Source organism: Chrysemys picta, chromosome 7, assembly GCF_011386835.1.
Source record: "Chrysemys picta bellii isolate R12L10 chromosome 7, ASM1138683v2, whole genome shotgun sequence".
Classification (NCBI taxonomy): Eukaryota; Metazoa; Chordata; order Testudines; family Emydidae; genus Chrysemys; species Chrysemys picta.
The window spans coordinates 106,509,285-106,527,266 of NC_088797.1; the positions used below are offsets into that span (position 1 = coordinate 106,509,285).

Consider the following 17,982-nt stretch of genomic DNA (forward strand, 5'->3'; position numbering starts at 1 on the left):
GCCGAGCTCCATCCTCTTTGGAACCCTCCTTCAGTTAGTTGAAGGCTGCTATCAAATCCCTCCTCACTCTTCTCTTCTGCAGACTAAATAAGCCCAGTTCCCTCAGCTGCTTCTCATAAGTCATGTGCCCCAGCCCGCTAATCATTTTCGTTGCCCTCCGCTGGACTCTCTCCAATTTGTCCACATCCTTTCTGTAGTAGGGAGCCCAAAACTGAACGCAATACTCCAGATGTGGCCTTAGCAGTGCCGAGTAGAGGAGAATAATCACTTCCCTCAATCTGCTGGCAATGCTCCTACTAATGCAGCCCAATATGCTGTTAGCCTTCTTGACAACAAGGGCACATGAAGAGAGGAAGTGGCTGACTCAGTGGATCGGAATATATGCCTGTATGATCCAACTGAATTATTGAACACCACTAGCCCCAAATCTATTTCTAGGTCTAGTTTATTTAGCTAAAGCCTTTTTTTTTCTGAGATGAATATTCCAATGTTTCTGAAACTCACATTATAGTACTTTAAAAATCACAGTTCAAATAGCTGCCATTCCCATCATTTATTGTATAGTCCATAGCTTTTCACACATTGTGCATATGAAGAATAGTTGAAAATATAAACTATGTTCTGTAAATGAAATTAAAACAGGACAGCTGCAATGGATTTCGCAGCTGGCATGAGAAGCTGCCATGGCACCCTTGAGAGAAGGTGAGGCACCTGAGTAATGCTATAGATCATTTGGCACTGGTTTTGTTTGCAGTTTCACTGAGGTTTTTACATTTGTATGTATGTAAGTTGGGTACATTGTTGCTGTGGATCTCCCACATGTGAGTAAGAAATTGAATTCTTACGCAGATGTGTGCCAACAGTACATAAGTATGAGGTTCAGTGAGCATGCAATTATGTGTGAGATTCAATTATGAGCTTTTGAAGGCATCTTTTTCATTATGAAAAATACTTATATAATTTCTGCAGGATACACATTGCACCTTTCTCTCCTTGTTTAAACGAAAAGAAAAAGTACTGCCAGGACAAAAATTCCACTTGCCTTTGCCTCCCTCCACATGGATTCTTTTGTAAATGCAGAGTGGTATGCAAGAAAATTCCTGAAGCAGCAGGTTCATCATTTTCCTCTCTGTCCCCATGGCATACTCTCTTGAAAGAACACACACTCTATCATTTCAAATCACCCCTGACGCTTTCAAATCACACTTCACTCTGTGCATTTCAGAAAAACACATTCCACACTTGTTTTGACAGCAATTTATTTCCTTTCCTCTTTCAACAAATAGTCAATATCAAACATTTCAGCCCACAACAGATGCAAAAGTCACAGTCACATGGAGATCACACATTGTCATGGATTGGCAGACTTTGTCCTATCACCCCAGAAGTCCTGGAATGACTTAATAGCACAGTGTTTCAGCCTGGTTTTCAGCCTCCATCCAAGTTTTGGGAAGACTTTCAGAAAGTAGCTTTATGAGGTGATAGTTTAACTTTGCCAGCTCCAGTGAGGCTAAGATTGAGTCAAATGGTCTCCAACGCTAGAGACTAGTTAATCAATTGATGGAGTCCCCCATTAGCTGACTGGAGCCAAGATTCAAACTGGGATACTTGTCATTGACTGAAAACAGCATTATCAGGTGAGCTGAAAATCCTGAACTTTGAAGTGATCAAAATCCAGATTCAGTTCATAATTTTGCAAATGGTCATTGTTTCTACAAGTATTGACATTCTTCTGCCTCCTCTTATTGATCTGCAAGAAAATGTTTCCTCAAATAGATATGTAGGTGAGCTGCAAAAGTCTGACCAGATTTAGATTCAAATTCCTCCAAAGTATGATCGAGTTGGGGCCAGGTTCCAGTTTGGGCCATCTCTATCAAATCCTACAAATCACTTCCTCTTTAGAGTAATAAAATAATCTTTCTTCTCCCAAGCTTTATTTCTTTTCCCTTTGTAAAGTATTGGTCATTTTTCCTATATAGAAATATAATGTTACTTTGTTAAATCAAGTCTACTATCTTGATTAAACACAGTTGTTGAGATTCATAAAAATTTTAGATGGTTCCATAATGGAAAAATGACAAAAGTTTTAAAAAGAGGCTTGAAAGGATTAGATTTTTATTGTTGGTAAACATCGATTTCACCATACCCACACACAAACCAATGAAAAAATATTTCCACTGATGATAATAGAAATGTACAGATAGCTAAAATACAAAAAATGCTGCTTGAGAACTTTAAGGTTTGATTTAAGGATATTTTGTATATTTGGACATGGGATGTTGAGTATTCGTGTTTTAATGGTTAAGGTTTTAACTTCCTGAATCTCAGTCTCCGCTATCATTAAATAATTGTCTCAAAGACACCCCCCCCCCTTCTTTCCCAGGACTGTGAAAACTGAAATCAATATTGATGTTTATTTTTAGGAAATTTTTTCATTTGTCAAAACTATAAAAAAATAAAAATTGAATTCTGCCAAGCCTGTTTAAAAAGGACCTGACATAAGCTAGGCTGCTATGATTGGAATAATGCAACTCCAACTTCTTATTCTGTATGACAGTGTTGAAATTTGGAGGTATTTCCTTTTAGAAATTAGAACTCCCATAAGGACCTCTATTAGCTATGATACCCTTCTATAATAACTTTCATCCATACATTTCAGAGCACTTTATAAAGTATCATTAGACTCATTTTACAGATGGAAATCTAAGGCATGGAGAAGTAAAGTGATTACTCCAAGATCAAGGGCAGCAGATGAAGCGATGGCAGGTCAGTTGGAAAGCCAGGAATAGAAACTAGGGGTGAAATCCTGGCTCCACTGAAGTCAGTAGAAGCGTTGCCATTGACTTCAATGGGGCCAGTATTTCACTGCAGGTCTCCTGACTCTGTTCAGTGCCCTATCCACAAGACCATGCGGCTTTCCTTACATATAGCTGCCGTCCTAAATATATCAGAGTGGCTGTGAATCCATTCATTTTTTGCAGATGTCAGCATTCTGATGTCCCACATCAATTGCACTTCTAAGGATAAGACTCAGCGCTCAGATACTTTTTGAATAGTGTCTTCATATATGACCATTTGACAATCTCTTTTTTCATCTCTAACAATATTTTTTACAGTAGATGGAAACCTCTGTCAAAGGTTTAATGAGTCACACTGATCATAAGTACAATTCACTCTGAATTAAGGTTTTGAAATCTCATTCAACTGTTAGCAAAACCTTTTTTTTAGTTTCTTTGCTTCCTTTATGGTGTTTTATGAATGAATTATTCCATCAAGACCATTCTTAATTTAAAAAAATAAGACCTTCTTCTAGCTGTTCAGTTTTTAAAATGTTCATAGTCACCCCCAACATGGTTCTTATTTTCATTTGTGTGGTTCTTAATTCAAAGTGTATTTTTGTTTTCATATATTAAAAATATAATTGGGAAGATGGATAAAGCTCTGGATAAAGATTTGGGCCAACTTTGCTACTGGCATGAGGGGTGAAACTCCATTATAATGAATCTGCCTACTGTTAGCATGAGGCCAATGCCATCAGAGCATGGAATGTTATTTTTCTCATCATTTATTTTTAATATTTTAAATAGCACCACAGGTGTGCATGCTGCTAAACTGGCAAATGCTTGTTCATTTGTCTCAGCTTCTGAAAATGTCCTTATCCAATGCTCAGAAAACATGTAAAATCTTTATAAAAACGCAGATAACAAAAAGGATCTAGTTTCCCAGAAACCAACACCCTGTTTGGTCTCCATAATTTAAAACGTAAGGATGGATTTTCAGAAACACCCAGTCTTGGCTTGAACTCTTCTCCTACTGAAAACCTCACTCTCTTTCTCCTGGTTATCTACTTGTTGCTCAGCCTGCAAAAGCCTGGGACAATATACGGGTCTTGGAGTATGACCTAAAAGTGAGTTAGTTCAGGGTCTGGTAGCTAATGAGAGAAATTAATTCTACATTCCAAGACTTTTCACTGAAAACCACCTGCCTCCAGTCCCTCATAATTAAATCAAGGGGCTATTAATTCAGGTCTCAGCTGTTCTCAGTTACTGAAGTATCCCACAGGGAGAGATACAGGCTATGGAATAATCAAGACCCACATCCCTGACCCAACAGGTAAAGTTAAACTGAAAACACAACAAAAGGCAAACAGACACAGAAAGGTTTCAGAGTAGCAGCCGTGTTAGTCTGTATCCGCAAAAAGAAGAACAGGAGGACTTGTGGCACCTTAGAGACTAACAAATTTATTAGAGCATAAGCTTTCGTGGACTACAGCCCACTTCTTCGGATGCATATAGAATGGAACATATATTGAGGAGATATATATACACACATACAGAGAGCATAAACAGGTGGGAGTTGTCTTACCACCTCTGAGAGGCCAATTAATTAAGAGAAAAAAAACTTTTGAAGTGATAATCAAGCTAGCCCAGTACAGACAGACAGTTAGATAACAAGTGTGAGAATACTATCACACTTGTTATCTAACTGTCTGTCTGTACTGGGCTAGCTTGATTATCACTTCAAAAGTTTTTTTTCTCTTAATTAATTGGCCTCTCAGAGGTGGTAAGACAACTCCCACCTGTTTATGCTCTCTGTATGTGTGTATATATATCTCCTCAATATATGTTCCATTCTATATGCATCCGAAGAAGTGGGCTGTAGTCCACGAAAGCTTATGCTCTAATAAATTTGTTAGTCTCTAAGGTGCCACAAGTCCTCCTGTTCTTCTTTTTGCAGACACAGAAAGGTGAGAGACAAAAAATGGGTGTTTAAGAGGCACATTTTCCCACGGACAAATAAAGTTGCATTACAGATTTTTTCCTCTAGTTACTCTATTAATTTTTATACATATTTGCATAAATATATAAATGAGTGAATCATCTTGAAGTGAAGGATTAGCATTGGTAGTCTTTGTGGAAGAATAAAATTTTAAGAAGAGATTTGAAGGAGAGGGTGATCTAGCCAGGGACTTCAGCTCATAGAGGACATGAGGCAACTAAACCACAACTCCCATGAGGCACCATGGAAGCATTTCCAAATCAAAATATTTAGTTTTTCAGCCAAAATATTTTGGCTGAAGGCATCAGAGTGTTTGTTTGTTTTTTTGACAAAAAAGCAGATACTTCTTCATGAAAAATTCATTGAGTTGGAAACTCAATTTTCCACGCAAAAATAGTTTAGAAAGATTTTTTTTGACCAGCTTTAGTTGCAAGTCTTCATAAATCCTACTTAAACTCTTACATCCCACTTAAGCCTTACTTTAAATGGTACACAGTCCTCTTGCTGGCCTTCTGCATATGGGTGAATTTCACTCTCAGAACACTGGAATCCAGTCAGGAGGTTGGGTTGAGTACTGCACTTCTCTTGAAGCACTTGACGTTCACAGAAGTTTAAAAAGATTTCAAGGAAATAAATTCGAGTTAAAATGGGGAATTGAAAGGAAATTAGATATTCTATAATCAGAATTTCAGATTAACCAGTAACACTGAAACTTTTAAACAGGTACATAGTCCAAATGCTACTTGCCTTAATGTCAATGGTAATCTCAGTAGAGAACATGTGAGAGTTGACCCTTGAGCTAAAGAAGCTCATTTCAGTTATAGTAAACTACCACATTGTCCGTGTGTGTGTGTGTGAGAGAGAGAGTAATATTTGAGGCTTCTTTGTTTTTTTTGTGGGGGGAGGAGGGTTGTGGTGATGGAGTAAGGAGGTAGGTGGGGTGAAATCGCTTCTTGGCTCTATGAGCTAAGATCAAGCGTAGTATTTGTTCTGGATAATCAGTAAGATGTCCGTATGGTTTGAAAACTTAACCCATTGATCCTGCTTCTTCTCTTGTGCCATCATTGTTTACACCAGTGCAATGTGAGTGCAACATAAGACGTCACCGAACCAGAATGATTTTACAGCCATTTTACCCTCCCTTTGTCCCGGTGGAAATGACTACACAAAGTACCAGGCAATGGAGAATCAGGCACAGAGTCTTTATTTCTGTATTTAATTGTGAAGGATTATAGACCATGAAGTATTTGAATACTTAGTTTTGAGAGAAGAATAAAAAGATGAAATAGTGAAAGATTGTATCGTAGTTTGCTTTCCATCTGGTAAAACACTTCTAAATAAACTAACTGACTAAACTGTACTCATCATAATAAGCACAAGCTCTTGATCTAAAAACATCAGCCAGCTTTTAAAAATCCAGTTAATTATTAAACAACTCATGAACATTTTGGCTGCATGACTGGCTTTTGTGCATTAATCTGATTAACCCTATTTCTTTTTTGAGTTTATTTAGATAACCTGAGCTTCTCTTCTTCTGAAGGAAAATAAATTACTTTCATTTTTTTCCAGGACAAGGGAGACAGTAGGTCCATTTTCTGTAAGATATACTTTTAAGAGACACTATGCAGAAATGAGACTGCTCTAAAAATCTTAAGAAAAGTGGAATAAGTGGATTGTGGCTAAAGGCCATTTTTGGCATTTGAAGGTCGCATGCAGAGATCGTTCTCAGAGGGTATGACGGAAGTGATGTAGGCAGAGGTAATTACTTTGCTCATTCTATAAAAGAAAATTAGATGTATAATCATAGTCTTTCCAATTAAAACATAAGCATGTTATAGTTAAGTAGAAATACTGATTGCAGTTATATGTACATCCCACCTTTCTAATGCAGCTTCAAGTAAATAGGACAAAACTATCAATACTAAACACATGCGTATTTAAGGGCTTCTGTTTTATAAGTCAGATCACTTCTTGATTTTGTTTTTTGTTTTTAGTTTGTTGCATTTCACTTCTTAAAAAGAGATAGCAAGTAGTTATGCCATTGCTGCTTGATCATTTTGATTGTGGATTCTTTACAACAATACTGAAAAGCTGTAATGTTAGTATGTGTGGTGTTGTATATTTTCCCTGACAGTGTGTAGCTTAATTTGGAAATGCATGTAATTAAGTGTGTGAATTTTTCATAATGAGCTTTTATGATTCCTTCCAGAGCATGGAAAATACATTTCGAAAGTGAAAATGATTTATATCACAAATCTTCTTGTGAACACTATTCTCCCAGGGCTGTTTACACATGTGCAGTGTTTCTCTGGGAGTGAAGTGCTCACTGCTGCTATCATAGGCCTCTCTTCTGCCCCGTATATATGAGCTCTGCTAGATGGTTCCCATTAGCTAGCACTATTTTGGTGGTGGGGTCATATAGCTGTGCTGTAGATAAAGAATGAATTTTGTATCGAAATGAAATCTGTGCACAATAATATCTATAATAACCAGCCTCTTGGGATCCAGGACCGTAGAAAACAGTTTGGCATTTGAAACATACCAATGATAATGACCAGCACATGCTTAACCTTCCCTTTTATTTTTCCTAGTACAAATATAAGCTCCAATTCTGCCTGCATTGAAGTCAATGGGGCTCCCTGCATGTGCACAGATCTGTCTGTGTGGATCCAGTTGCAAGACTGGAGCCTTACTACTGTACAGTATTTCAAATATTTGATTTTTGAAATGGGGGAGATTTTCAAAGGCTCTAAGGAGAGTGATGTCAATGGAAGTTAGGTGCCTAACTGTATGCCAGTGGGAGTCAGGTGCTGTTGTGTAGCGTATAGGGTAGTAAAGCACTTCTCAGGTTTAATTTGTAGCATGTTGTATGGTTAGCGATAGTAATTTTGAGAGTAATGCATTGGTAACTTTTTTGTCCTTTACATTAATTCAGGGTATGTTGACACTGCGGCTGTGATGATGATCCCTAGCATGGGTAGACAGACACGTGCTAACTAAGTTCGAGCACTAAAAATAGCAAAATAGCAGTGTGGCCACTGCAGCGCAGGCTAGCCACCTAAGTATGTACCCAGTCAGGCAAGGTTGTACTCCATCATCTAGCACAAACCACTATCCATACCACCACAGCAGCACTCCTGTTTTTAGCACACTAACTCAGACAGCTGTAGTGTAGACATACCCTAAAGGGAGAGTTGAATATACTGTATAGGAACAGGGTAGTATCCCTTTAAATAGTTGAGTCTGCTATCTGTGCTCACTGTGTTCTGTGTTTAGCTCACTGCTAGAATCCAACCAGAGCAGCAGTGTTGTTTATATTCAATCAACATAGTTATTTGAACCCCAGCATGCCAATGTGGTTCCTTAATATTACGTTTGTGTAAAGAATAAAAGGCATAATAGGCAATTAACTCCCCCTTGTGCCTTTTAAAATATCCCCCTATATTCTTAATAATTTGATATAGAGCTAATCAAGGTATCAGCTATAATCTAGATTTTAGAAAACAATGTACAATTTTTCACAAATTGCCAATATTCCTCTACAAACTCTTGTTCTGTATGTTGCTCTGCCGTGTTCTTATTGTTTTGTCTGTTTGACCACTCAATCCAGCACTTAATATTTAACAACTCTAATTATCTTCAAGATGCACCTTTTCCTTTTAGCATGATAAAAGGGATCTGTAGTGAAGGATTTTAAGTTGATAGGTGTGCACTAGCTGTAAGTTTTGTGTGCTATATCGAGTAGTAGTTGTTTGTAGTACAACAGCATCATTCAGAAATAAGAATCTGATAGATCATTAAAAATGCAAAGCCATTAGACAGCATCTATGCCTGGCTTACAATACTGAGCATCTCAAGCCACATAATGAACTCCAGGTGATATTATTTAGGGTGTGGAGATACAAATGTCTAAGGGACTGAAATGAAATTCAATGGGACTTCGGCGCCTAATTCACTTTAGTGGTTTTGACAGTTTTAATTTGAGTCTATAGAAAATGGGAGTCTTACCTCTGTCAGGACTGCAGAATTGTGCCTATTGTAGCATCACAACTTGCTTAATCATCTTCTTATATATCAGATGATTATCAGTACATACTGAACGCTATTGAAAAAATGTCATTCTTGGGCCCGATGCTGACCAATAGCAGGATTTGGTCCTATGTGTAGCATCTGTTCATTTTGGAACTCAGTACATTAGGCATACGGGGCCAGTACATTGTAATTTAAAAATAACACTTGCTATTACTCTTGCTTATATTGAGAAAAAAGACCTATTTTCTGAGCCTTTAGTTTAATGGTCCAAACTAATGGCTTAATATCCAGGCTTCCCGGCATCCTCATTCTCCTTAAGCAGGATGTTAAACCTGAATATCTAATGGGAACATATGCAGTGGTGTTGTAGCTATGGACATTAGAGACAAGAGAGAGACAAGCTTTCTCTCTCACCAACAGAAGTTGGTCCAGTAAGAGATATTACCTCATCCACCTTGTCTCTCTAATGAGAACATAGTCCCACAGTTTCCCGTGGTTCCATTTATCAAAATTTCTGTCTTGTTAGTGATAATATGATATGGTCATTTTAAATGCTTCTAAACACTGCTCTTCCTTTTAATTGCTCATTGATCCTAATACCTAACTCTCTACCTGCTTCAGTGAAGTATATGTTCCTGTGAATCTATATTACATATTTTTGACTTTTATCCCAAAGGAATTTTATAGCCCTTATGCTGTTTAATCGATTAATAGTTTTATTCTATCTCTTTATTCCTTTACAGCTAAAAATGGCTACCCAACATATTTTACCTAATCTGTCTCTGCTATTATAAAGTACTTAATGATGTTCAGACAGTATCCCTAGTCTTATAATTTTGCATGTAGGGGCCTAGTGCATGAATGAGAATGAAGACAGTGAGTATGACATTATGATTCCTAAGTAGATGCTGAAATGCTGTATTCTGCTGCTTTAGTTCTTCTTTCTTGATCCCTGCGTGGATTCAAAATTTTTATCTGCATCTGATTCATGATCCGCAAACACGATCTGCAGATATCTGCTTCCATATTTGCCGATATCCGCAGATTTGCAGAGCTCTACGTGTTTCTGCATGTGCTAAACTTTAGGCATGCAAGCAGGGCCGCTCTAGGCACCAGCGTTCCAAGCATGTGCTTGGGGCAGCACTTCTCAAGGGGCGGCATTCTGGCCCTTTGGGGGTGGCTCTTTTCAGGGGACTGCAAAAAACCCAGAGCTGGCCCTGCATGCAAGTAATACCAACTGATTTCAATGGGACTGTGGGGTCCCATGCGGAGCGGATAAAGCACACGACCAATGTGGTTGCAAGCTGAATCCGAATTCTGTTTATTACAAGCTTTCTTTTATAGTTTTTCTCGACATTACGTAACCCAATTAGGCTATAATCACACATCTACGGATTGGACAAGAAGGAGAATCATGTGTTTATCACATGTATAGCCCCACACCGATTGGTTCAACCGTTCCTTACATAAGGCCATGATTTATCACCTTGTTTACCTCATCTTATATAATCCCTAGACCACCAGGGGGCCTTACATAAGGCCATGATTTATTACCTTGTTTACCTTATCTTATATAATCCCTAGACCACTTACATAAGGCCATGGGCTGTTGCCTGGCAAGTGTCCCATCGTGACCCTTACCTCCTCATGGAACTTTCCATTAGGTTGGTGTAGGGATGATACATCCCCACATGGGACTTCTCTCATGCTTAAAGTTAAGCATGTGCTTAAATACCTTGCTGAACTGAGGACTAAGTAAGTAGGGAGGGAATTATATTAATTTGAATATCCTTTAATTCATTCCTTCCATTATTTTATTTCTCATTCAAGTGAGATTTACTTTAAATGATACAGTGATCCAAGGGAATACATTTCCACAGTTAGTATAGATACATAGGAATTGTCATTCCATACCAGTGGAGCACCTTTGCCAGCACCCTTTCTGATAGTGTGTGTACTAGAATCCCTGGAGTACACAACTATGGAGTATCTTGCCCACAAGGAAAGTTTTTCCTGATTTCCTCCCTCAATTAGTGCTTAGTGGCCTGAGGATTTATATCTTTTCTAAAATCTTTTTTCCTATCTAATGCTCTTGTTATCTTTATAAACATCTAATCATTTAAAAAAAAAACCACCACAAAGCTCTTAGCTCCAAGATGATATCCTGTGGCAATGAGTGTCACTGTTTTTAAAAATGTGTTTATAATTCGATCTTAATCATCATTTCAACCGATTCCCAACACTTTAGAGTTTTGGCTAACTCAGAGGTAGGAGAAAAAAAAAGCAGAAACAGGTGCAAGAGCTGAACATTAAAACCAAAAATATTAACCTAATAAAACATATGAATTGGGTTCTGTCTTAGAGAAGAGTTGGGTGAAGTCTACTCTGTTATTTCCTCAACCGGTTACCCATCTACCCACAAAATCCAACTTCAAACGTTTTTAGAGGTTTAAAAAAACCTACATGCAGTATATGAATTACATTGTAAAATATATTATGACATAAGCACATCTTTGGCTGTGAGCTAATAATAGTATAATGCAACCCAGCAGTGAATGAAATTAAATTTTTAAAAAGAGGTTGTTTGCAAGACTGCGACTCCACAGACAATTGGAGATGGGCCTGAACTACAATAATGGTTCCAAATGCCCCCCAAATTTTGGGCATTTGGGATCTAGAAGCCAAATGTGTGACTTGGATCCATCTCTACAGAGGCTACTTTTATTACTGTGTTCAAAGAGAAAAATCCTTTTCTGATCCTTGTTATGGTTAGTCATGGTGCAGGACTTAGCCCAGCTGCTAAATGTGTTTCCTAGAGTATGGCATACTAACGTCCCAATCCTGTAACTGAGCAGACTGCAGGTCCTGCGGGGAGCCGCCCTGAACTCAGTGGGCTCCTGTGCACGCTCAGCAGTAATCTCATCATCAATCACTAAAGGGTTGAGATCTAACCTGTTGCATCACACAAAATAGTAATGTAAGCATGGATAGCACACTTTGAATCTGCGTGTCTCCAAAGTGGGGTGTGATGCTCATGGCATCATAAACCTGAACAGAAAGTGGGATTATTCTCTGCCTATCAATTGGGAAATGTGCCTTGAATTTTGAACAAGTACCATATGTCCTGAAGGGGTGATGCATGTTTACCCCTAGGGTCATTGCTCTCTTGTATCTCTAAAGCTACCACTGCCAGTGCCTTATGTAATCAGCATTGATTTCTACAATATGTTCTTTAATCATTGATTTCCCCCCCCCATAACTACCCACTGTTGTAGTCCAATTTCCAGCTACATTTGTGATGTTTTATTCTTTCAGCCTACAGGGTCTTTGGTGCTCCTCATGTTATTTAATCTGATTAATGGGTTCAAGCATCACATTTATATTATCTTGTCTAACTCCTGCTTTTCTTCTATCAATTGAGTAACTTAAAGTAAGGTAGCCTAAAATACAATAACTTATCCCTCTCCACATTATTTCCTTCTGTCATTTGTTATTCTTGCTCCTCTTTGCATCTTATTTTCTTTTAAGGATTAAGTGGATATCCAAATGTTTTAAAAACTATTTAAACAAGATGTCAGCAGCATATTTCATATATACATTCCTAATAGCAGTGAACCAATTCTCCCTTTATTTGTGTCGGAGTAATCCCATGTGTACAAATGCAGGCCAACTATGTGTCTTATAGTAAACATGACAGAGAATTTGAGTCTTGTCAATGAAGAGTATAAAAGCTTTTTGTAGAAGCATTTGTATCAAACCTTCTTAGTGTAAACTGGACACAAAAAAAGCATAAACTGGGTCTTGGATGACAATGGTTAAATCATAACTTTAAGTGGTGTCTTATGATGGTAAAATATATATTGGAGATGTCAAATCAGGGTGCATGCTGTAATGGCTGTATGTTTCATTTTCTCTTTATTTAAATATGCCATGTATAATTTTATATTAATGCACAATCATAAACACAAAAAAGTTTTAAATGTTGGTGCTTTATTTCATTGTTAAATTACAATGAAACTAAAATGGATTTAATATTCACGTCCAGCTTTATACTAAATAAAGTTGTCATGATTAATGTTACTACAAGAAATACAAAATTAATTTTTAATAAAATTGCTCTTGCAAGATCTAGTAAGCTAAATGTGTCTAACCAGACCTGGCAGCCCTTTCTAGTTCAATATGCCAACTAAAAGTTCACCTGATTTATAGTCAAACGGCTCCTTTATATTTAATGTAGATTACACCAGCCATTCATTTTTCAGTAATACAGAACAGAGCATTCTCCCTGTTCAGATGCAGGGGTAGATTTTTTTTTTAAGCCCTTCTTGGTATCGCATCCCCTTTTCTTCATCACCACTTACAACACTCTGGGACCAATTCTTAGATTCCATCCATCTGTGCTTGGTGCAGGACCCGAGGAAGAGGAGGAGTAAAGGTAGTTTTATGTCCTCTTACCTTTCCATTCACTCAATTCTGGGATTGGCTGGGGACCAGCTGGGCTCCCTCCACATTTTAAAGCAGTTTACAGTGGTTCTAAATTGCATCTGCCTGGCAACAACCCTAACAGGTCATTCTGGCAGCTGGGGGATAGTTGGATTGTAGCTGCATTCCAGCCATAAACTGTAACTTCTTTGAGACAGGGACCATCTTTTCATTATGTGTGTACAGCACCTAGCACAATGATGTCCTGCCCTCTAGGGGCAAACACAATATAAATAATAATAAAGGCAATAATATGCTGGAGATTAGGAGGTAGAGTTAGTACAGAGCCAGTACACCTGGCTCAATGGACACCTGTGGTTCCCCCACATCAGGACAATCCTCATTTGGCTATTTAAACCAGCTTTACAGTCCCTGGAACATACAGAATGGCACAAGGGGGTCATTGCAGACTTGAGACTAAGGTAATCTCTTTTTTATTTAATCTCTTTTGTTTTTACTACATTGTGTTTATAATTTACATAAGATATAATGTATTATCCACCTTTTATGTTTGTGTAGCCTGTGCTTAGTGAATTTGTTTTCTGGGTTTTTTTTTAACTGTTGTAACTTTTCCTTTGGATCCTAAAAAAATGAACACTTTTTTTCCTGGCCACTTTTGCCTTTTAATGTTTAGTGAATGTCATTGGATCAATAGAGAGTTTTACTTAAAAAGTGACACCCATTGACTTTTCTGGGCCTGTTCTGAATGGAGCTGAACATGATAGGGCTTACTTTGTTCAGTGATAACTTCATCTTATAAAGATTCTTTCTGAGCCAAAACATCTTTGTGTTGCAATGTTAGAGACACATGAGACTACAAATCACATAGGGTACAAGCTAAATGCAGATCTATACTATATAGGGTGACCAGACAGCAAGTGTGAAAAATCGGGACGGGGGTGGGGGGTAATAGGTGCCTATGTAAGAAAAAGCTCCAAAAATCAGGACTGTCCCTATAAAATCGGGACATCTGGTCACCCTAATACTATAGCTGTGCATAGCATTTGTAACAGAACTTGAAATCAGACAAAACCGTCATGAGCTGTTTTTTTTTGTTTATGAACCTGAAACTCAGCTCAGTTTGCAATGTCCTATTTTATTACCACAGAATATTCTGAGGCATTTGTTTATCATTTAAGGAATCTTTTTTCACCACCAAAAGTCAAGTGATCCCACACATGAACCTACTAAAAATATTTCTAAAAGGAGAAAAGTGCAGTCTTTACGCAGGTCCTGATTTACACCAAATATAGATTAGGATTAATGTACAGTCCCTCATCCTCCTCCACAATATTGCTGATTACTTCCTATCCTGTTTTATCATGCACTTGTTCACTGGCCCTCAGATTAACATGCTCAAACCATTCTGAAAGTGGCAGCTAAGTATGCAGACGTATGCCCTATGCACCTGCCCCACAATGGCAACTCTGTCTTTACATCTCTGATTTTGTTCTGCGTTCCTCTTCTGTCGTGAGAGCTATTAATTTTCTACGTTTTAATTATAGAACTATCACCAGTTGTTAACTTTAATAACTATTCCTTGCTCTTTTGAGGTAGGCAAAATACATGACCCTCTTCCCCCACTCAGACTGACTGGAGAAGGCAGTGCACATTTATTGCAAAGACTGAACAACATATATAAAGTGGAGGGGAAGGGGAATCCAGCTTTTTTGACCCTTGCTTGCTGGAATTTCTTAGTGCTGAGGAGTGTTGTTAAGGCTGCTAGAGCTGCTTTTCTTGGATCTCTGGTGTTAGCTGCGTGAGCAGAGAGCTCCGCATGCTGATTCGACAGACCTCAATATTATTTTTAAAGACAGACCACAGGCTTGGTTTGGCGGTAAAGGTGTTTGTCCAGGTTTATTGTTGACAAAGCATGGTACTTGTGCCTTATAGCAGGGGTTCTCAACCTTTTTCTTTCTGAGGCCCCCACCAACATACTATAAAAATTCCACAGCCCACATGTGCCACAATAACTGGTTTTCTGCTTATAAAAGCCAGGGTCAGTGTTAGGGGGTAGGAAGCAGGGCAATTGCCTGGGGCCCACGCCATAGGGGTCCCAGGGAAGCTACAATGCTCAGGCTTCGGCTTCAGCCCCGGGTGGTGGGACTCAGAGCCCCAGGCTTCAGTCCCATGTGATGGGCCTTTGGCCCTGGGCCACAGCAAGTCCAACACTGGCCCAGCTTCATGGTCCCCTTGAAATCTGCTCGTGGCCTGCCAGGGGGCCCCGGACTCCTGGTTGAGAACCACTGCCCTAGACCAAGACAAAGATGCCCCTCCTATGACTTCTCCTTTGTATTTTAGGACATTGTTACCAACAAGTTAGGTATTTTGCTCCAGATGTTGTTAGTTACCACCCTAATCCTCATACCTGCTAGTTCAAACAAAACATCCTTATCCATTATCCTGTCATGCCCCCTTATCTTTGTGAGGGGTTGGTGTGTTCTTGTACCATCTCTTAGGAATGCATTTATGTAGTTACTTGAGAGAGCTGTGTGTTTTTGCACCATCCTCTCTGGTCAGGAATGTGCTTACCTGGTTAGCTGACACCCAGTGTGTTACTGTTCTGCCAAGGCCAGGCCTACTCTGGTTCACAGCCGTTGGTTCACACTGCTAGTTAAGCCTAGGCCTCCAGCAAGGCCTATATTACTTACTTTTCATCTACAATAATATATGTTGCAGTTCACTGCAGCAAGTCTTTGACTCAGTGACTGTTTCTATTTCATAATAAAGTCAGAAATCCAACAACATTTAAAGCAATTTACAAAATAAAATTAATGAGTAATGAAAAACTTGGGATCTGGTTTGCTGCTGATAGAATCGCCGTTACTTTCAACATGCTAAGGGCTAATTTATACCATTATGCACAGTCCATACATAGAGATGAAGCGGAAACTGGGCCATCCCTAGAGTAGCCCCAGAAGGGGCTGAGGCATCATTCCCACCCTTCTTCCCCTTTGCTTTGGGGGTGGCTAGCCCACACAAGCAGCAAATTACAACCCACCCCGTGATGGTGGGTATGCATGGTCTAGTGCACTGATACCTGGAGCCAAGACTCCTCCCAATCCACACCCTCCTCATCCAGTCTTAAAATACATATGACCAGTGCACCTGATATAAGATGCTTACTCCTCCTTATTCCTCTACACAGACATGTCGTCTAAGTTAATGACCTGCAGCGGGACTGGGATCCCACAGGTCCTGCAGGACCTGCTGCCATAATAGCGGGAGTGGATAAAATATACTTTGTTGCAGGTGGGATTGGATGGGCAAAAAAACCCCTAACAGACTGTGGTAATTTGCAGGAAAACACTAATTTTTTTTTTAAATAAAGGTTTTAATATTTAAATTTAAGCGAGGACAGAAAAAGATCTGGTGTCTATTATAACAGGAGTTAAAGTATTTTTTACATGATTTAAGCAAGATTTGTTTTATTCTTTTAGTAGTAAAAATTGTGTCTGAATTCCAGTTTTTATGTGTGTATATACAGTAACTCCTCACTTAACGTAGTTATGTTCCAGAAAAATGACTTTAAGTGAAATGATGTTAAACGAATCCAATTTCCCCATAAGAATGAATGTAAATGGGTGGGTTAGGTTCCAGGGAAATTTTTTTTTGCCATGCAGTATGGTACAGTACTATAGTTGGGAGGTGCCCCTGCCTTACTCCACACAGGCACAGCCCACTGGCACCGGAGACAATGAGGCAGGCAAGGAGGCTGAAGGTGCTGTAGGCTAGGAGAAGCACGTTGCGCAACAGCAGCGACAGCTTCCCCTACTCTGCAATCACCAGGGGTGGGAGGCTCGACTCTCGGCCTGCCCACGCCACCCCTTCACCCAAGCCTCCACCCTTAACCCACGTCTTCTTCCCCCCCCCTTTACTCCACACGCTGCATCCTCGCTCCTCCCCCCCCCCCTCTTGCCCGCGGCAATCAGCTGGCTTGTGGCGTTCAGGGGGTAGGGAGGAGGAGTGAGGACTCGGCGCACAGGCTCCCCCTCCCTCCCCTGCTTCCTGCCCGTGGTAGTCGGCTCGTTTGCAGCGTTCGGGAGGCAGGGGAGGGAGAGGGAGCCTGCGCACCGAGACCTCGCTCCTTCCTCCTGAACGCCACAAGCCAGCTGATTGCCACGGGCAAGAGGCGGGGGGAGGAGGGAGAAGGCGCTGATCCGTGGGGTCTGCCGGTGGGTGGGACGTGCTGTGGGGGGGGGGGCGTAGGGGAGATGATAGGGGGGCTGCCAGTTGTGGACAAAGCAGACAGCCAAACGACATTATAGTGAAGCATTGCACAACTTTAAATGGAGCATGTTCTGTAATTGAGCTGGGACGTAAGATCGAAACAATGTTAAGTGAGAGGAGTGGGGAGTTACTGTATATAAATATTTATTATATTTTGTATATATAACATTTTATCTATAACAGCCTTTTTTTTTTTAGTAATCTGGGGGAATTTGTCTCTCTTGCAGGATTTGTGGGATCTAAGGTTTTTGCAGGTGGGTGTGGGATAACAATGAGGGAGTGAGTATTGGGGGACAGGATGGGAGCAGGATTAAAAAGATGGTGTCACGCAGGGCTCTAGTTTAAGTCAAAATATGGTGTCATGAGTGTATATTTACAACAGAATAAACCACTTACCCCACATTTAAAATTATTAGTTTAGTATAAAAATGTGGTATTTATTCTATACTAGTGTTTTAT

At 39.5% G+C, this 17,982-nt stretch overlaps 1 protein-coding gene across 8 annotated transcripts in view; it reads left to right on the forward strand.

The window, feature by feature from the left end:
• The first annotated feature begins 6,397 nt into the window (after positions 1–6,397).
• Positions 6,398–17,982, forward strand: part of C7H10orf90 (chromosome 7 C10orf90 homolog) — a 182,007-nt gene continuing 170,422 nt past the window's right edge. For 4 of the 8 annotated variants that reach the window (XM_065552242.1, XM_065552243.1, XM_065552245.1 and 1 more), the window contains exon 1: positions 6,398–6,537. The gene's annotated coding sequence lies outside the window, so the exon portion shown is untranslated. The remainder of the gene's footprint in view (positions 6,538–17,982) is intronic. The other 4 variants (XM_065552244.1, XM_065552246.1, XM_065552241.1 and 1 more) reach the window with 2 other exon arrangements.